The sequence below is a fragment of the Erinaceus europaeus genome, chromosome 1 (assembly GCF_950295315.1).
Source record: "Erinaceus europaeus chromosome 1, mEriEur2.1, whole genome shotgun sequence".
Classification (NCBI taxonomy): domain Eukaryota; kingdom Metazoa; phylum Chordata; class Mammalia; order Eulipotyphla; family Erinaceidae; genus Erinaceus; species Erinaceus europaeus.
Window position 1 is genome coordinate 152,399,611 of NC_080162.1, and position 15,318 is coordinate 152,414,928.

General features: G+C 41.6%; 1 protein-coding gene across 4 annotated transcripts in view; it reads right to left on the bottom strand.

Moving 5' to 3' along the window:
- Window positions 1–15,318, bottom strand: part of RGS20 (regulator of G protein signaling 20) — a 92,805-nt gene that overhangs the window by 30,844 nt on the left and 46,643 nt on the right. Inside the window, exons 1-2 of one of the 4 annotated variants that reach the window (XM_060198335.1) lie at window positions 8,381–8,401; window positions 214–324 (exon numbers count right to left, since the gene is read on the bottom strand). The exons of 2 other annotated variants lie outside the window; for them this stretch is intronic. The gene's annotated coding sequence lies outside the window, so the exon portion shown is untranslated. Of the gene's footprint in view, window positions 1–213; window positions 325–8,380; window positions 8,463–15,318 lie in introns of those variants that run through there. One more of the 4 variants, XM_060198349.1, reaches the window with a different exon arrangement.

The window sequence follows — 15,318 nt, forward strand, 5'->3', positions numbered from 1 at the left end:
GAGTCAGCACCACATTAGCCCAGAGGTTCCACAGTTTGGATCCTGTCTGTCGTCTGGATGTGATAAGATTACAACCAAGTAATTTCTGCTAATTCTAGTAAAGGTTGCTGCTTAGAATCTTAGCATCGGCTCATTTATAACATTTATTTAAAGTCTGGCATCTGTCATACAGTAGATCAATTCTAGGAAGAAAATGACAACTAGAGTCCCCACCCTAAGATGCTTGGTCAAATGCAGACATCATGTTCACTGAAGACATGGCCGGAAGGACTGCAAAGGGGGCATTTTCCAAGCAGGGTCCTCTCTGGGCTGAATTATGGTTGCCTGTGAAGGCACAGGAGGTAATAAATCAGTTCTAAAAAGCTGAGCATGCCAACAAGAGAGCAAGAGAGAGGAGGAGAGTTTGAGGAGGCCACCCTGTTAGTGCTGAGGCCTGACGGGTAGATTTTAGTATTTTCTCACGAACCAACCCTTGAAGAAGTTACCCAACTTGGGTACGTGCCAGACAAACACTTAGGACCCAGCCTGACAGAAGGTTTTGCTCAATTCTTCCCAGGAAGGGAGGCAGGGCTGAGACCCGCCCAGACCTGTTTTGCCACCTGTAGTTACAATGTCCCCATCACTGGTACATCTCAGTGGAGATCAAGCCACTGGAAACAAGATCTCTGCTCTTCCATTTCCCCCTTTTGGGGGAGAACAACATAATTTATTGCAGGATAGGAGCATGAAAGCAGCATTAGAAATAAGAATGTGCTAGAGGACCAGATGGAGGTAGACCCAGTTGAGTGGGCATGTTACCATGCACAAGGACCTGGGTTCAAGCCCCTGGTCTCCATCAGTAGAAGAATGAAACAGTGTTGCAAATGTCTCTCTCCCTCTGTCTTCCACTCTCAATTTCTCTGTCTTCTCAAATTCAAAAGTAAAGTGTGAAAATACATATGAAAGAAATAAAGTGCTGTGTCCATTTTTACTTAAAGTCTTTTAAAAGCCTGGGAGATAGCGTAATGGTTATGCAAAAAACTTTTATGTCTGAGGCTCTAAAGTCCTAGGTTCAATCCCTGGCACCACCAATAGCCAGAGATGAGGAATCCTTTTGTCTCTATCTTTCTCTAAGTTAAATCTCTCTACCCCTCTCTCTTTTAATGGAAGAATCTTTTTTTAAAAAAAATTGTTTATTGTCTTTATATTTATTGGGTAGAAACAACCAGAAATCGAGAGGGGAAGTTGAAATGAAGGGGGAGAGAGACAGAGAGACACCTGCAGAACTGTAGGTGGGGGCCAGGGGCTCGAATCTGGGTCTTTGTGTATTGTAATATGTATGTTCAACCAGGTACATCACCACCCAGCCTCTAATATCTATCCCTCTCATTAAAATAAAATAAATAAAATATTTTTTAAAAAAGGATAAGATCACAATTCCAAGGCCAGGCAGTGGTGCACACATTACGGTGTGCAAGGACCCATGTTCAAACCCCCGGTCCCTACCTGTAGGGGGCAAGCTTCACAAGTGGTGAAGCAGGGCTGCAGGTGTCTCTCTGTCTCCCTCACTATCTCCCCCTCTTCTCTCAAAATAAATAAATAAATAAATAAATAAATAAATAAATAAATAAAAATATTTTTTAAAGTTTTCTTTTGGGAGTCAGGCGGTAGCGCAGTGGGTTAGGATCCCAGTTTGAGCCCCTGGCTCCCCACCAGCAGGGAAGTCACTTCACAGGTGGTGAAGCTGGTCTGCAGGTGTCTGTCTTTCTCTCCCCCTCTGTCTTCCCCTCCTCTCTCCATTTCTCTGTCCTATCCAACAACGACAACATCAGTAACAACAACAATAACTACAACAACAGTGAAAAACAAGGGCAACAAAAGGGAAAATAATAAATTAAAAAAAGAAGAGTTTTCTTTTGAAAATCATTAGCTAAAGATAAAATTTGAAGATTTTTTTTTTTGGCCTACAGGCTTATTTCTGGGGCTCAGTGCCTGCACTATGAATCTACTGCTCCTGAAAGCTATTTTTTCGAGCCAGGAGTGCGAACTGGGATCCTTACACAATACGCTTTGCACCATGTGCACTTAACCCGCTGCGCTACCGCCCAGCCCCCCCTGAAGATTTTTTTTAAAGATAGATTTATTTATTTAGCCACCAGAGTTATCTCTGGGGCTCCCTGCCAGCACTAGGAATCCACCATTTCTGGTGGCCATTTTTTTCCTTGTCTTGTCTTTGATAGGACAGAGAGAAGAGGGGATGGGAAGACAGAGAGGGAGAGAGAAAGACACCTGTAGACCTGCTTCACCACTCATGAAGCATAACCCCTGCAGGTGGGAAGCTGGGGGTTTGAGCCTGGATCCTTGTGCAGCTCCTTGTGCTTAACCAGGGATGCCATTGCCTGGCTTCCTAAAGATTTATTTATTCATTAATGAGAAAGAAAAGAGAACCAGAACATTACTCTCGCATATGCAATGCTGGGGACTGGACTCAGGGCCTCATGTTTGTGAGTTCAACATTTTATCCACTGTACCACCTCCCACACCCATTCTGCTTTTAATACTATTTTGTAATCGCTGATATAGCAAAACAACATAAAACAAAACCAAGTCAAGCTCATATTAAAGGACCTTATTTCTAGAACTCAACTTCAAAAAGGGGGAGATAAAAAAATAAGTGGGACTACATCAAATTCAAAAGCTTCTACACAACAAAAGAAAGTATCATTAAAAGGAAAGATGCTGGGTGGCCTGGGGAATGGCTGAGTGATAAAGTACAAGACATTTAAACGTAAGATTCTATGTCTGATCCCTGATATGTATGCTGACATGAGAAGTGATGTCTAGTTCTCTTTCTCATTAGTTAATAAAAAAAAATTGAAAAACACTCCCAAGTGGGAGTAAATATTTGTACAGCACTCACTTGACAAAGATCAAATATCTAAGACATATAAGGAGCCCATGAAGCTAAACAACAACAGAAATGACCACACTGAAAAATGGGAGAACTGAACAGACAGTGCATCAAAGATGTGGACAGATACATGGGAAAATACACCTCATCATTTTTTTTTTTGCCTTCAGGGTTATTGCTGGGGCTCGGTGCCCGCACTATGAATAATCCACTGTTCCTGGTGGCCACTTTTTCCTTTTTTTTTTTTTTTTGGTTGCCCTTATTGTCATTGCTGTTGTTGAGAGGGGAGAGGGAAAGACAGAGAAGGGGAGAGAAAGATAGACACTTGCAGATCTGCTTCACCGCTTGTGAAGGGGCCCGCCTGCAGGTGGGGAGCCAGGGGCTTGAACTGGGATCCTTTTGAGTTGGTCCTTATGCTTTGCTGTTGGGGTTTTACTGTTGGGGTTTTGAGTAGGTTATAAAAAATATATAGATATATTAGTGAGAAATTATATCTGGCTTAACACCTGCTAGATAACGGGTAATTCCTCTGACCTCTCCCTTTCCTTTGAATTACATTGGGATGGGGGCTAGGACGTGGTATATCCTGTAAAGTGCACATGTTACAGTGCACAGTGTTCAAGCCCCCAGCCCCTACCTGTAGGAGGAAGCTTCACAAATGGTGAAGCAGTGCTGCAGGTGTCTCTCTCTCTCGCTCGCTCTCTATTTCTCCCTTTTCTTTCAATTTCTCTGTCACTATCCAAAAGAAATAAAATCAAGTTAAAAAAGAGAAATAAAATAAAATATATGTATTATATCAGGATGTAAGTTCCAGGACATCAAGAAAGACCTGCCAAAGACTTTTACTCCTGCCCACAGTCTGGCCACATTCACACCAGTGCACTGTGACCAGCCTGAACAGTCAGGACTCCTGGGCTGGCATATCCCACTTGGTTTAAAGGTGGTGGCAAAATTTGTCCAACTCTACAGTCAGATTTTCTGGGAAGCAGAGGGAGAAAACCCCTTTAATGCTCATGGGGGACATAAGCTTCTCTGGCTTCACATTCTTATTTATCACAGCTACAGTATTTCAGCGGAAACACATGAAGATTTCACTCATTCAGGACAAGAAGGGGTAGGGGCAGTCAGTACTATCTCCAAACAAAGAATGACTGAGCAAAAGATGCATCTGGTCCTTGCTATTTTCTAAGACACACTGATGTATGTAACTTGTCTCATTAAAAAGAAATCCACTTGCTTCTCAAAAGAAGGAATGAGGGGGTCGGGAGGTAGTGCAGCAGGTTAAGTGCATGCAGTGCAAAACGCAAGGACTGGCGTAAGGATCCCGGTTCAAGCCCCCGGTTCCCCACCTGCAGGGGAGTCGCTTCACAGGCGGTGAAGCAGGTCTGCAGGTGTCTATCTTTCTCTCGCGCTCTCTGTCTTCCCTTCCTCTCTCCATTTCTCTCTGTCCTATCCAACAACAATGTCATCAATAACAACAATAGTAAAAAGATAGACACAACAATGATTAAAAAAATAACAAGGGCAATAAAAAAAGGGGGGAAAATAGTCTCCAGGAGCAGTGGATTCATGGTGCAGGCACTGAGTCTCAGCAATAAATCTGGAGGCCAAAAAAAAAAAAAAGAAGGAATTACTGTGACATAGTAATGGCAATAGGATTCAAGAAATTTCTTAAACTTTTTTAACACTTGTAAATATTTTATTTATTTATTTATTTATTTATTTATTTATTTTTATCTTTATTTGATGGATAGAGAAAGTCAGAAATTGAGAGGGAAGGGGGTGATAGAGGAGAGAGACAGAGAGACGCCTACAGCACTGCTTCACCACTTGTAAAGCTTTCCCCCTACAGGTGGGGGCCAGGGGCTCGAACCTGGGTCCTTGCGCACTGTAACATGTGTGCTCAACCAGGTGTGCCACCACCTGGCCCCAATTTTATTTATTTTTATTTGGGCAGAGACAGAAAAATACAGAGGGGAGTGGTAGCGACCAGGGGCTTGAACCCAGGTCCTTGTGCACTATAGCATGTGCACACAACTAGATGTACTACCACCTGGCCTCAAGAAATTCCTATTTCAGCATCTTTGCAACACCGAGTCTTCACACTCAGTACATGAAATCTCTTATTCATTTCATTTGTCTTTGTACAGTTTGAGTGTTCTACAAATAACATGTATTTTATTGTTTTGAGAGCTTTATTTCTGAATATTTTATTTATATCAATTTTTGTTGCTGTTGTAAATAGCTTCCTTCCAACATCATATTGGAGTCTACCAGATTAAAATAAACTATTGAGATTATCAGATAAATTTCCTTCTTTGAACACTAATAAAGTGTTTTACATCAATGTATTTCTTAATGCTGAATCATTCCTGTCATAGTGAACTATTGAGTCTAAAATTGATTATGCTTTTATTACACTGTTGAAATTGATTTGATAATATTTTATGAGTTTTCTTTCTACTATCAATCATTTATCTTAATAATAAAATTATTTTCTCCAGGCTGGGGAAGCAACATAATAGTTCTGCAAAAATCTTATATTCCTAAGGCTTTGAGGTCCCAGGTTCAATATCCAGCACTACCATATGACAGAGCTGGGCAGTACTTTTGCCTTACTATTTAGAATATGCATATACATACATATATGTGTGTGTATAATTTTTTTCCTAGATCACTGCTCAGCTCTGGCTTATGGTGGTGTAGGGGATTGAACATGGGATCTCAAAACCTCAGGCATAAGAGTCTCAATGCATAATCAATATGCTATCTACCCCTGCTCTCTATCTTTCTCTATATAGGTCATTAACATAGATAACTAAATAAATAATTTCCTCCTCCTTGAATATTTAACTTTGGAATTTACCCATAAACTGGAATCTTCTTCTAGGAATGGATTATTAACTATGTTTCAGCTTCTTTTTTGATTTCTGTGATTTTCATAATTTTTTCCCTTCTTCTGAGCTAACACAGTATTTCTCATTGCCTGGAAAAAACCTATCCACTCATCTAGTTTTTAATTTTATAATTATTAGTCAACCTATAGTTTCCAAATGAGATGCTTTAAATCCTTGCAGGCTTTTCTTTTTAAAATTTCTTTTGGGGGATTAATAGTTTATAGTTTACAGTGAAATACAATAACATTACCACATAACAACACAAACCCCACTAGGTCCTCCTTTGTCATCATTTTCTAGGACTTGAACCTTCCCCCCATCCCAGAGTCTTTTCCTTTGGTGCAAGACACCAACTCCAGTCCACATTCTGCTTTGTGTTTTCCCTTCTGATCTTGTTTTTCAACTTCTGCCTATGAGTGAGATCATCCCACGTTCACTCATCTTCTGTTTCTGACTTATTTCACTTAACATGATATCTTCAAGCTCCATCCAAGATGAGGTAAAGAAGGTGAATTCACCGTTTTTAATAGCTGAGTGGTATTCCATTGTGTATATACACCACAACTTCCTCAGCCGTTCATCTGCTGTTGGATACCTGGGTTGCTTCCAGGTTTTGGCTATTACAAATTGTGCTTCTATGAACATAGGTATACACAAATTTTTGGATGGATGTGTTGGGTTCTTTAGGATATATCCCCAGTAGAGGAATCTTGCGTGCTTTTCTAAAGAATAAATATGCAGGGGTTGGTAAAATAGCCCAATTGGATAGTGTGCCTGCTTTGCCATGTGTGTGACCTAAGTTCAAATCTGGCCCAATGGCATGAGAGGAAGCTTCAATGTTGTGATGTTGCTCCACTGCCCCCTTCCCTCCACTTTCTGTCTGAAAAAGTTAGGCCGAGTGGCATAGCATCAGTGACAAAAAAGGAGGAGAAAGAGGAGGAGGAGGAGGAGAAGGAGAAAGTGAAGGAGGAGGAGAAGGAGGAAGTGAAGGAAGAGGCTGTGGAGAAGAGGAAGAAGAAAAAGGTAGTTGCTATGGAAATTGCATATTTATTGTCACCAGATATCTGCAGAGAATATTTCAATGTAGTAACAAAACAAAGGCTAAGAATATACATAAAATTAAATGCTATCTCTTTAAACTTAAAGTAAGCAACTAGTCCAGCAATCAATTAAGTCCTCAGATAAGAACTGACTAGGCAGGAGTCAGGCGGTAGGGCAACAGGTTAAGCTCATGTGGCGCAAAGTGCAAGGACAGGGAGAAGGATCCGGGGTTGAGTCCCTGGCTCCCCACCTACATGGGTGTCGTTCCACAAGCGGTGAAGCAGGTCTGCAGGTGTCTATCTTTCTCTCCCCCTCTCTGTCTTCCCTCCTCGCTCCAATTTTTTCTGTCCTATCCAACGACGATGACATTAATAACAATAATAAAACAACAAGGGCAACAAAAGGGAAAATAAATAAATATTTAAAAAATTTTAAAAAAAAGAAGAACTGACTAGGCAGTCTAAATCCATGCATCTTCTCCTTTGCCTTAATCAAGCTGGCAGGATGCAGCTGGGGAGTGGTGCTATGGATAAGCCATTGACTCTCAAGCATGAGATTCTGAGTTTGATTGCTGGCATCTCATGTGCCAGAGTGGTTCTCTGATTCTCATTCTCTACCAACAATTATTTTTTTTCTGCTTCACCACTTGTGAAGCTTCCCCTTTGCATGCTGCTCCCACAAGGTGGCGGGGGTTTTGAACCCGGGTTTCCCAGACCCTTAAAAACAAAAACTTAAAACAATAAATTAAGGGGCTGGGCAGTGGCTCACCTGGTTGAGCACATACATTACAGTGCCCAGGAACCCAGATTCAAGCCCTCTGGTCCTTACCTGCATGGGGGGGAAGTGGTGAAGCAGTGCTGAAGTTGACTTTGTCTCTTTCTCCCCCTCCCCCCCAGTTTCTGTCTCGATCCAAAATAAATAAATAAATAAATAAACAATTAAAAAAAAGGAATTCTTTTAAAAAGAAGACATTTTAATAAAAATCAATTAATTTTTAAAAATTGATAGGAGATGCTGTACAATTTCATTTTACTCATTCTAATAATATAATTGAATATATGTCTATATAATATAATAATCACTGCTTCTTTTTGTTTTTGTTGGGTATTTGCCTTTCCAGGTCAACTTTAAAAAATTTTTTATTTATTAATGAGAGGAATAGGTAGAGAGAAAGAACCAGACATCACTCTGGTACATGTGCTGCTGGGGATCGAACTCAGGACCTCATGCTTGAGAGTCCAACACTTTATCCACTGTGCCACCTACTGGACCATTCCAGGTCAAGTTTTTGAGTGAGAGAGAGGGAGGAAGGGAAAGAGAAGGGGAAAAGGAGGGAGAGAGGGAGGGAGGGAGGGAGAACAGAGAAGATGAGACCTTAAAAAAAAAAATTGTTAAATGGGAAACTGGGGAATGTTATGCATGAACAAACTATTGTATTTACTGTTGAATGTAAAACATTAATTCCCCAATAAAGAAGTAAATTTTTTTTAAAAAGAAAGAAAATTGGCAAATCTATACAAATATAGACAGAGTTGTAGAAACAATACTTAACCCATATCTGCAACCTTGGGAGAACTGCTGTAGCTTCCAGTGGAGAGATTGCGGATCCAGAACTCTGGTGCAGAGCTGCACCCCTGTTATAATTTTGTAAACCAGTATTAAATTACTAATAAAGTCAAGAAAGGAAAACAGGACCATATAAAAATGGTCAAGTTTATATAAGTAGAGATAGTTATAGAAATAATAGTCAACCCATATTTGAGACTTTGGGAAAACTATTGCAGTGTTCAATGAAGGGGATGGGGACACAGAACTCTGGTGGTGGAAAAGTTGTGCAAGTATACCCCTGTTAACCCATAATTTCATAAATCAATATTAAATCATTAATAAAAATTTAAATAAGAGAAAGGACAGTAGCATTAAAGCTTCCTCCAGTGTGATGGGGCCAGGCTCAAACCTAGGTGGCACACATGGCAAAGCAGATATGTTACCCGAGTGAACACACTGGCAAGCCCAGAATCAGTGCTTCTTGGAGAATACTATTCTAGTCCTCTTTCTGCTGAATGGCACAAACTATTAGATGAATCGAGCAGATCACATGCATAAAGCCCCGGTATCTGGGTGCTTTTGTGGGAAGAGCCTGAGGCCCCAAAGTTAGATGAATGTAAAGCCAGTATAAACAAACTCAGATGCTTTATTCTATAATTCATGCCACTTCCGAAGCAGCCAGAGGGAAATGAGAATAATACAAGTTGAAATTTATTAAATATTCAAATCTTAGCCAAGGGATAATGCTACTTAAGCACTGCTTTTTCAAATTCTGGGGAACCTGGCATTTAGGAAATTATTTCAAAGCTCAAGTAAAGGCCAAGTCACACTCTTAATCTTGATCACTTTTTTTTTTGTTGTTGTATGTTGAATTGAAATCAGTGATTCATTAGATAAAAACATTTAACCTTATGTTAGGTCAGGAATGCTATTTCTTATTTCCTGGTAAACTTAAAGTTGGCAGTTAGACTCCATTAATAGCTATTTATTTTTCTTCCAGTTTCTAAATTCTGAAAATCATCATGATTAAGGTATATATTGGGACTTGAAACAATGTATTGTGCAAAAGAAGACAAAAGCTTCCAAGGCAAACAAAGAAAAATTCTTAGAGAGACAGAAAATATGAAGATGGACTGAAAAAGGAACTAAAAAGGAATTCAGTGGGGAGATTTAGTCCCATTGGTTTATTTTTGTTTTAGTCTTCCTTGCAATTGGACTCGAGTTATTGATGACACCCATAAAACAGGTGGGCGTCTATTTTAGGTATATTCCAAGGGGTCCATGACTTTACTAATTTTTGCCTAAGCCCAATAGCTAACATGCAGATGGGCTAAGAGTATTGTTTGGGGAGATGGACTAAAAAGAATAGGACTAGAAAGTTGGAAAGTTATGGACCCCTTGGAATATCCCTAAAATAAACTTCCTGGCACCTTCCAATGTGAAGACCCCAGATCCCATCTGCTATATTCTTACCTTTATGTTCCTGGTTATTAAACCATTCTGTTTTACATCATACTTTTTCATTTTCCTTATTTTTAAAATCAGTTCTTTTTTCCTCCCTTTTGTTGCCCTTGTTTTCTTATTGTTGTTGTAGTTATTATTGTTGTTGTTATTGATGTCGTCATTATTGGATAGGATAGAGAGAAAGGGAGAGAGGAGGGGAAAACAGAGATGGGGAGAGAAAGATAGACACCTGCAGACCTGCTTCAACACCTGTGAAGAAAACCCCTTGCAGGTGGGGAGCTGGGGGTTAGAACTGGGATCTTTGCGCTGGTCCTTGCGCTTGGTGCCATGTGCACTTAACTCATTGCGCTACTGCCCGACCCCCTCTGCTTTACATCTTAATGCTTCTCAGCCACCAAGCTGCAGATGCTATCATGACGCCAACCTGACGTCCCTGGGCAGACAACCTCATCAGTTTGTCCTGGAATCCCACCTCCCCAGAGCCTTACCCAACTAGAGAAAGATAGAAACTGGCTGGGAGTATGTGTCACCTATCAATGCCCATGTCCAGCAGAGGAGCAATCACAGAAGCCAAACCTTCCACCTTCTGCACCCCATAAAGAATTTTGGCCCATACTTGTAGAGGGATAAAGAATAGAGAATCTTTTTTATTATCTTTATTTATTGTATAGAGACAGCCAGAAATTTAGAGAGAAGGGAGACATAGGGAGGGAAACAGAGAGACACCTGCAGCACTGCTTCATCACTTGTGAAGCTTTCCTCTTGCAAGTGGGGACTGGGGACTCAAACCTGGGTCCTTACACATTGTAATGTGTGCACTCAACCAGGTGCACCACCACCTGGCCCTGAGTAGGGAACCTTCTAATGGAGGGGATGGGATACAGAACTCTGGTGGTGGGAATTGTATAGGATTATCCCACAACTGTGTCAATCATTATTAAATCACTAATAAAACTTGAATGGAAAAGAGCTTTGTTAGTTTTCTTCTAAGTATTTGATAGTTTCTGGCTTATCGATCTATTTAGAGCTTACTTTTGTGTGTGAAATGTAACATTTAATGAAAAATCCATAAATACAGAAATCCAGGAAGAAGTGCTCCAAAGACAGCCCCAGTCGGCTGCTTAGCATCCGCACCCTGGAGTCAGCGTGGCCTGAGGAAAGTCCCAGGGGTCAGGGCTCCCCGGGCTCAGGCGAGACTTTCCTTCACTTTCTAGCATACAGGCTATCAAGAGCACTAGTTCTCTGTAGTCTCAGGATTCCAAATATTCTAGGACAGTCTTCAGATACCCTCTGATTATTTTAGGCCCAAAAGTGAAAATGACTATTTCGTAAAGATTTGTTATTATGTTAAAGAGAGAAATACAGACAGAGAAAACAAAACCAGAGCACTGTTCAGTTCTGGCATATGGTGCTGGGGATGATGATGATGATGATGATGATGATGATGATCTTTTAATGAGAGATAGACCTGAGCACTGCTCAGTTTTGGCATATGCACTGCTGGGGACAGAACCAGAGTGTCCAGACATGAAAATCATATGCTCTCCTACTGAGCCATCTTCATGGCCTGAAAAGGAATCCCTTGTCTTTTTAAATCAGAGCACTGCTCAGCTTGTGGTAATGTGGGGGATAGGAACTGAGGCTTCAGAACCTCAGTTATGAAAGCCTTTTACAAAACCATTATGCTATTATCCCTGCCCTTAAAAAGGACTTCTTTTTTTTTTAAATTTTTATCTTTATTTATTGGATAGAGACAGTCAGAAATCAAGAGGGTAGGGGGAGATTGAGAGGGAGAGAGACAGAGAGATACCTGCAGCCCTGCTTCACCATTTGTGAAACTTCCTCCCCTGTAGGTGGGGGCCAGGGGCTTGAACCTGGGACTTTGTGCACTGAAATGTGTACAATTAACCAGGTGTACCACCGCCTGCCCCCTGAAAAGGACTTCTTAAGTCTAGGTGGTGATGCACCCAGTTGAGTGCATATGTGGTTCCTACCTGCAGGGCAGCAGGGGTTTGTGAGCAGTGGAACAGGGCTGCAGGTATCCTTCTCTCTGTCTGTCACCTCTCAAAAAAAAAGGTTTCCTGCAATGGTAGAGTGGTCCCTGTATTAACTCTGGTGGCAAAAAAAAAATTTTTTTTAAATATAATTCTAGCATTTAAGTGAAAGTCTCCATTGTTTATATTTATTTTATTTTTAGATTTATATTGTACACATTTATTTTTATTTTTTGACAGAGACAGAAAGAAATTTAGAGGGAAAAAGAAGGCAGAGAGGAAGAGAGAAACACTGCTTCATCACTCATGAAGCTTCCTCCTTGTAGGTGGGGTTCAGGGACTTGAACCCAGGTTGCTGCACACGGTAGGCCTGTGTTATGTACTGTCAGTCCCTGTTCAGGTGCCAGGTGTCCGATGCGACGCAGAGGAAAGATAGAGGAGATCTGGAGTGGAGAGGGAATACAATTCTTTATTCACCAGGGCACCTCAGAGTTGGGTGAGAGCGCAGCAGTTTGGGCCACGTGGAGGTAGCCAAAATGGCCACCTTATGCAGCAACCTTCTCTGCGTCTAATCACGAAGTAAAAAGCAGGCAAGAGGGAGTCGGGCTGTAGCACAGCGGGTTAAGCGTAGGTGGCGCTAAGCTCAAGGACCGGAGTCAGGATCCCGGTTGGAGCCCCCGGCTCCCCACCTGCAGGCAGGTCCCTTCACAGGCAGTGAAGCAGGTCTGCAGATGTCTGTCTTTCTCTCCCCCTCTCTGTCTTCCCCTCCTCTCTCCATTTCTCTCTGTCCTATCCAACAACAACGACATCAACAACAACAGTAACTACAACAATAAAACAACAAGGGCAACAAAAGGGAATAAATAAATAAAATAAAATAAATAATAAAAAGCAGGCAAGAGCGAGAGCAAGAGAGCAGGCAAGAGAGAGAGGGGCAGAAGAAGAAGGGCTTTATAGGGAGTGAGGAGCTAGGACAGGATTGGTTGGGAAGGGCATTTCGAGAATATTGTATTAACTCTTGCGGGAACTGGCACTAGCCTGAGGGGACAACATGGCGGAACAGGTGCTCCGAGAATGTCCCAACCCTCGAGGGAACTGGCACTAGCCTGAGGGGACATCTGCACAGCAATGTACATGGCAAAACAGCACACTATCCAAGTAACTAAATGAGCTATTTTTCCAGTCCACTTTGATTTTTTTTTTTAATTGCCACCAAAGTTATTTCTGGTGCTTAGGTACCTGTACAACAAACCCACTGCTCCTGGTGGCCATTTTCCCTCCCTCACCCCCGTTCCTTTTTATTTGACAGGACAGAGAAATTGCTTAATCATTTGTGAAGCCTTCCTCCCGCAGGTAGAGACTTGGGGCTTGAACCCCAGGCCTTGTGCATGGTAATGTGAGTACTCAACTGTGTGTGCCACTGCTAGGCTCCTCACTTCAAATATTTTTTATGAGTCTTTAAATATTACTAGCAAGAAGACTGTCAACACATGGGAAAACATCACATTTCATAATAATGAGATTGTGTGAGCACAAGGGATTGTTGTATCTGACGCAGTGAGAGTAGAAATTGTGAACTGACAGCACAGCACCCTCATACCTGCTCCAGCCAAACTGTGGCACTCCTATAGACTCCTGTTACTTTCTGCTGCAGAAGCAAGGGGTTTGAGTCTTGCTCCTGTTTCTACTTCTATACTGAAGAAATCATAACAAAGTTAAAATGTGGCAGACAGGGAAATAGATAATGATTTCTGGAAGTCTTATAGCTCTAGTAATTCCAAATATACCAACTATACCAGATTGACTATAAGCAAGAAACATTTCCCTCCAAAATCATACATGCAAGACTTCCTTTTGCACAATTCTAGGCAACTCATCTTTTTATAAAATCTTATTTCCTCTTCTGGGCCCTATAAATATCTCTCCCATGATTTTTTGGAGCCCAGGTCTCTGCTGCTGTTCTGTGTTAAAGACAAAGATCCTTTCTCCCGCGGTCCCTTCTCCAGGCTATCTTTTTTTTTTCTTTGCCTTCCTTTCCCTTCCTTCTTTCCTTCCTCCACCCCTTTCTCCTCTCTTCTTTCCTTCTTTCTTCCTTCTTTTTTTTTAATTATCTTTATTTTATTTTATTTTATTTTATTTTTGCCTCCAGGGTTATTGCTGGGGCTCGATGAATCCAGTGTTCCTGGTGGCTATAGTTCTTTTTTTAAATTTAACTTCTTTATTATTGGCTAAAAAGAGAAATTGGGATGGAAAGGGGAGACAGAGAGGGAGAGAGACAGAGACAAAGAGACACCTGCAGCTCTGCTTTATCACTTGGAAAGCTTTCCCCCTGCAGGTGGTGACCAGGGGCTTGAACCTGGATCCTTTTGCACTATAAGGTGTGTGTTTAACCAGGTGTGCCACACTGCCTGGCCCCTGGCCATATTTTTTTCCCATCACTACTATTATTGTTGTTGTTGCTGCTGTTGTTCTTGCACAGGACATTGAGAGAGGAGGGGAAGACAGAGAGGGAGAGAGAAAGACAACCGCCTGCAGACCTGCTTCACCGCTTGCTTCACCCATGCAGGTGGTGAGCTGGGAGCTCAAACCCGGATCCTTCCACCGGTCCTTGCACTTTACATCATGTGTGCTTAAGCAGGTGCACTACTGCCTGGCCCCCTTCATAATATTTATTTATTGTACAGAGACAACCAGAAATTGAGAAGGTAGGGAAAGATGAAGAGGGAGAGAGAGACAAGGAGACTGTTAAGGGAGGGGGAGGTATTGAAAGACACAGAGAGACACCTATAGCCCTGCTTCACCTCTTGTGAAGCTTTCCCCTTGCAGGTGGGGACCAGGGGCTTGAACCTGGTCCTTGTGCACTAGTTGAGGGCACACAGGTATGCTACTTCCCAGGATTCCCTTGCTTTCTTTTTTTTATATACATAGATAGATACAACAGTACCAAAGCTTCCTCCATTGCAGTAGGGATCCAGGCTCGAACCTGAGTCGTGCACATAGCAAAGCAGCTCATTAACCAAGTGAACTGTTTCACCGACCCTCTGCTTTCTGAGTACTTTCTTGCTCTACTTTCTGAGCTAAGTGTAGCACCAAGATAGTCTCTGAACTGCAGCTTCAAACAACTTCCTCATTGCCTTGTTCTCTGTAGTAACTCTCATCACTATTAACAACAATTGAAAGCCTATGTTTTTATATCACTTTGTTGAGGAAATGCTGTTGTACCAGGTTATCCTGAGGTATGCTTCCACATCTCTCCCAAGATAGGCGTGTTTGCACACCTAACTTTCCACGCCCCCCCAAAAAAACAGCCTCCACGAGAGGGTACCAGGTCCCCAGCCCCCTCATAAACACCTCCTACTTCTCCATCACTGAATCGCTGATCTCTTCTTCTAGCTTTATCATTAATAAAATAAATAGCCTTTAAAATTATTTATTTGTTTAAATATTTATGCTTATTTATGAACACAGGAGAGAGAGAGAGAGA